The 5,583-nt window shown below is 69.4% G+C and overlaps 1 non-coding gene across 1 annotated transcript; it reads left to right on the forward strand.

Annotated features, from left to right (window-relative positions):
• Positions 1-1,743: 1,743 nt before the first annotated feature.
• LOC118720341 lies at positions 1,744-1,867 on the forward strand. Its single transcript, XR_004988421.1, has one exon. It is a non-coding gene; the product is annotated as a small nucleolar RNA ACA64 (small nucleolar RNA).
• Positions 1,868-5,583: the final 3,716 nt, after the last annotated feature.

Genomic DNA, 5,583 nt, shown 5'->3' on the forward strand with positions numbered 1-5,583 from the left:
GGCGCCGGGCGGGCGGGCGGCCGAGGTGGGAGCCGGCTCCCGCGCGCGCCCCGAGCGCGTCCCCTCCGCCGCCGCGCCTGCGCACTGCGCCCCCCCGGTCCTCCGCGGCCGCGAGGCGAGGCGACAGCCCCGTCCCCGCCGCCCGCGTGCGCCCCCGCCCGGCCCCCCGCGCCCCGCCCGGGTCCCCGCCCGGCCCCCCGCGTGCGCCCCGCCCCCACCCGCCCCCCCCCGCGCTCCCGCCCCCGCCCGGCCCCCCGCGCCCCCGCCCCGCCCCCACCCGGCCCCCCCCGCGCCCCCGCCCGGCCCCCCCCCGCGCCCCGCCCGGGTCCCAGCCGGCACCCCACGCGCGCCCCCGCCCGGACCCCCGCCTCCGCCAGACGGGTAGCGGCCGGGGGCACCGCTCTGCCTCGGGGCCTCCGTCTCCGCTCCGCGCTGGGCGGGGGGCCTTCTCTCGGGCCCGTTAAAACCGCTGGAATCTGCGCTGTTCCCGGGGGTGCCCACGTGTCTCCCCAACAGGACCAGGCCCGCCGGCCCAGGAGCGGAGGTGCCACCCGCGCCCGGGGCCCTGGAGACCCAGAGGCGGTGCCGGGACCCGCGGGGAAGGGGCGGCGGGGCGGGGGCTCCCACAGCCTGGGGGGGGGGGAGGAGGCTGGAGAGGCGCTGGTGTCTCCGGGCCGGGCTGGGCGGTTAGGAGGCAGGGGGAGGAGGCCCGAGGGAGAGACAGGAGAGTGGGGCTGCAGTGTGCCCCAAGGGGAGCTGTTCCCTGCCACCCACGCGGGGCGCCCGTGGCCCCGCTTACGCACACCCTGGAGGGAGGGCTGCATCTGGTCCGCTCCGCCCTTGGGCGGGTGCCTCTGACCCACAAACAAGAGGGCCCGGGGCTGGGCCCCCCACCCCCAAAGACCAGGAGGCCGCCCCCTTCCAGACGCCAGGCCTCCGGGGGGTGGGGCGGCAGGCACCAGCCTGCTTTAGGGGCGCCCCGGACCCCATAGGCTGCGGGCCTGAGGATGGGGCTCTCAGGAGAGTCTCCTGTCCCAGCGTCAGGATTAGGTGCCGGTGCGGCTCAGTGGATAGAGCGGCGGTCTGCCGACTGAAGGGTCTGGGTTTGAGTCCAGTCAAGGGCACGGACCTCTGTGACAGGCTTGACCCCTGGCCCTGGTCCGGGCGCGTGTGGGAGGCAACCGGTCAGTGTGTCCCTCCCTCTCCCTTCTCCTCCCTCTGAACATTAGTGGAAACGTCCTCCAATGAGGCTGCAGGTCAGCTCTGATGGCTGCTCAGACGGCACCTCAGTCTCTACCCAGGCCAGGCCTCCTGCCCACTGCATCCCAGCGGCTCCCAGCGGCTCCCAGCGGCACGTGGGTGGGGTCCCCAGGCCCCGCCCCCAATCCTCCACCCCCAGTCCCTCTGGGTAGGTCTCCGTCCCCTCTTGGAACTGGTGTCCCTGACCGGAGGGCGGCCCAGGGCCCTGGTGGCAAAGTGCCCTCCCACAACCTCATCCTGCCTGTCCCGGACAGAAGCACCGTGCGGGGCTTCCTTCTCCGTATTGGGGGCCGTTCCGGCAGACGCTCTGGGTGTGTGGTATGTCCTAAAGCTGAGTGACGGCCTCAGCTGGGTCAGCCCAGCCGTGTGGCTCGGGATGAGCACTGAGCTATGACCCAGGGCACAGGCCCGGGTTGCTGCTTGATCCCCAGTGGGATCCGGTCATGGATTCTCTCATCATGGATGTTTCTCTCCCTCTCCCTTCCTCTCTGAAATCGATACAGACATAAAAATAAAATGAAAACTGAGATTCGGCGCCCAGAGCCACCGGGGGCCTCAGCTCACTGTCCACTCGATGTGGGGAGGTGAAACCCAGGCCCCGACACGCGCCGCGGAAAATAAAAAAAAATTAAAAAATTAAAAAAATGAAAACTGGATCGGACGACAGGCCCCGGAAGGCCGTGATGAAGTGACGGGAAAGGTCACAGGCCAATAGCCCCTCTCCCTCCCCAACCTGCTTCTCCGAGAGCGAGAGCCGGGGTGGCTTCCAGTGCCCGGGCCCCGCGCTGTCCGGCCGGACCGCCTGTGACGGGCTTCTCCCCCCGTTCCCGGCTCGGGTGGGCGTAGAAGCCCCAAAGGGCAGCTTGCAGCCAGGGTGACGGGAGGTCACCCCTGGGCAGGGCAGGCGCACACCCTCGGCCCGGGTCCCTGGTCCACCCGGACCCAGGCTGCGCCTTGCTTCCGAGGTAGTGGCCAACGCAGTGCGATGGGGTCGCACTGGCGCAGGGGGTTCCAGGCCGGCCTGACTGTGTCCTCCCGTGTCCTCTGGGGCAGGCACGTCCCAGGAGGACGGTGCGGATCGGGGCGACGCTGCCACAGCCGCACAAGCCCTCCGCGGCCCCGCCCACTCCTGGTCTGGGACACCAGCCTCCACAGGGGCAGGGGGTCTGCGGTTTGAGCCCCCGTGTCCTGGACGCCTCGGTGCGACGGACGGTGAACACTGACCCACAGCCAAGGGCCATTGGGACCCCAGGGCCGCCTCCCCTCAGCACCGTCCCATCAGGTCCTGCCGGGCAGGACCGGCTCCGGTCACCTGCCGGAGACCACGCATGCACTCTCCTCTCCGCTTCCCAAGCCCCAGGTCTGTGGACAGCCTCGGCCTGTGCCCTGCTCCCTAGGACTGCCCATCGTTGCCAACCTCCTATGTGTCTTATCCAGGTCCTCCTCCCCCTCCTCTTCCTCTCTTTTTCTTATCGTTTCTTTTCTTTTTTTAAATATATTTTATTGATTTTTTACAGAGAGGACGAGAGAGGGATAGAGAGTTAGGAACATCAATGAGAGAGAATCATCGATCAGCTGCTTCTTGCACACCCCCTACTGGGGTTGTGCCCACAACCAAGAATCGAACCCGGGACTCTTCAGTCCGCAGGCCGACGCTCTACCCACTGAGCCACACCAGTTTCTGCCTCCCCCTCTTCCCCCCGCCCCCCAGTGTAACAACTGAAGGCCTGGGCCCTCCGACACCAGCGAGCGTCCCTGATGGTGGGCAGGCCCTGCGGGGGACGCGGTCCTGGCTGAGTGAGACCGGAGTCTACCGTCCAAGCCGGAGCCCCAGCCCCTCCCCGCTGGGTGGCTGTGGGCAGGTGGCTCGGCCTCTCTGTGCCTGGTCTCCTCGAGGACGGGCTCCCAGGGTTCTGGCGGGAGAGGCGGCCACACGCCTCCGCTGCCAACGTGTCTGCCCTCCGAGCACACGGCGGCACCCGCAGAGTCAGGATGTCGCTCTGAGGGGCCTCTGCACAGGGCAGCTCCCAGTCCCTCCCCTTCACCCGATCCAGCCTCCGCCGGGAGCTCCCCCGTCCCCGCGCACTGGCGGTCTGTGAGGCGAAAGGGGTGGTGACGTTCACAGGGACCCGCCTCCGGGCAGGTTAACCGGGCCAGCGCCTTTCTCGCCCCGAGTCCCCCAGCCACAGGCTCCATCAGCCACTCGCTCGGCGTCCGGGAGGCTCCCGTGTCATCGGGGGACAATGGCTGCAGAGGCGTTGGCACCCGTGGTGGGTGAGGGTCCCGGCCTGGAGGAGGCGTGTGGATGCTGGGGGGGGGGCGCTCTGCCACTGAGAGGCTGTGAGTGAGCCCGCAAAGCACAGACAGGCCTGGCCCCTGGAGGGGGTCCCGGGCCGAGTGAGGCAGGGCGGGGTTCTCCGTGAACCCTCAGGGATTTCACAAAAGACACTTAGCACCCCCTTCCCTGCGGACAGACACCTCCCCAGAGCTGCCTCGGCGCCCTTGTCTATGGGGACACGGGGCCCTGAGCCAACCCCACCAAATGGGTGTGTGCCGACCGCCCTGGGGCAGACCGCCCCGGGGGCAGGGACGGGGCTCCCCTGCTCGCACAGGTGAGCTGCAGACGAGGGGCAGGGGGAGCCCGCTGGCCGCTGAGGGCAGAGCTGCGGGGAGGACTGTGCTAAAAATAGAGCAGCTGAGCTGTGGCAGAGCGTTTGACCCAATTGGAGATTACCGGTTTCAGGAATTACTGGATAGAATCTCATTAAACTGGTTAAATATAGGCGCTGGGCGGACAGCCCGCAGGCTGAGAAGGAGCCAGTCCTGACCACAGGCTGCACACCTGCTGGGAGGGTGCGGGGCCCAGCCTAGGACGCGGGCAGGTGCAGGTTGGGTAGGTGCAGGTGGGAAGGTGAGGGGCGGGCAGGTGAGGGGGCGGGTGGGGGCGGCAGGTGCGGGTGGGGGCAGGTGCGGGCAGAAAGGTGTGGGGTTGGGCAGGTGCAGAGAGGCAGGTGCAGGGGGGCAGGTGTGGGGTGGGCAGGTGGTAGCGGGCAGGTGCGGGCTGGGTCCCGTGAGGCCGCCCCTCCAGCGCAGAGCCACGCGGTTCTGACAGCAGCTGGGGGGATGGCCTGTGGGTGCAGAATGTGAGGCAGGGGACCGCCCGTCCCACTCCCTGGGCCGGCAGGCACCCCTCCCCGCAGGAGCCTGGCCTGCAGCCCCCACCGCCTCCCTCTGCCCCACGTGCCATCTGTCCCCGAGCAGGGGATCCGCCCGAAATAGCTCCCGTGGAGTGTGCTCAGCCCACGGCCGCGGCCCTGCCAGGCCCTCCGCCCGCCCACCTGGCACACGCGCCCCAACCTGGAGGGGTCCCAGCGTCCCCGCTCCGAAAGCAGCCTCTCCTCCTGCCTCCAGCTCCCCCTTTCCCAGCTACGGCCCCAGGGGCTCCCCGGGAGGAGCCCTGCCTGCCTTTCAGCTGGCCTGACCGCCTGCGAGCCGGTGTGCCAGGCCGGCCAGGCCGGCGGCCACGCTGCCTCAACACCCGCCCTCCTCGAGCAGCTCGGCCTCCACCCGTTTGTAATATATTTTATTTATTTTTTACAGAGAGGAAGAGAGAGGGACAGAGAGTTAGACATCCATCAGCTGCCTCCTGCACACCCCCTACTGGGGATGTGCCCCAACCAAGGCACACGCCCCTGACCGGAATCGAACCCGGGACCCTTCAGTCCGCAGGCCGACGCTCTATCCACTGAGCCACACCGGTTTCAGCCTCCACCCGTTTTAAAAAACGGCCTCAGGTGAGGTTTTATCAGAAAGCATTCTGCAGGGAACGTCTGAGAACCCTGCTCACGACAGCCCTCGGGACTTCCGGACGGAGGCCTTTCTCCCAAACACCAGCTCCTTCCGAGGCCAAGTGCCCGGCTGCCTCCCGGTGTGATGGCCTCGCCCCCTAATGGGCACAGACACGGGTCTGTGGGCGTGGAGATGGCCCCTGACCCCTGAGCCGGCTCCAAATGGAGGAGGCAGAGGTGCTGCAGCTGGGGCTGGGCCGGGGCGGGGCACCCCAGCCTGTGGCCTGCCTTCCCACCCGCAGCCCGCCCGGCGCCCCCGCACTGCCGGCCCGGGAGCCGGAGCGGGAGCCGGGGAGCCGGAGCGGGAGCCGGAGCCGGGAGCCGGAGCCGGGAGCCGGAGCGGGAGCCGGAGCCGGGAGCCGGGAGCCGGAGCCGGAGCCGGGAGCCGGAGCGGGAGCCGGGGAGCGGAGCCGGGGAGCCGGAGCCCGGAGCCGGAGCGGGAGCCGGGGAGCCGGAGCGGGAGCCGGAGCGGGAG

This window comes from Pipistrellus kuhlii, unplaced genomic scaffold, assembly GCF_014108245.1.
Source record: "Pipistrellus kuhlii isolate mPipKuh1 unplaced genomic scaffold, mPipKuh1.p scaffold_m20_p_160, whole genome shotgun sequence".
Lineage (NCBI taxonomy): Eukaryota > Metazoa > Chordata > Mammalia > Chiroptera > Vespertilionidae > Pipistrellus > Pipistrellus kuhlii.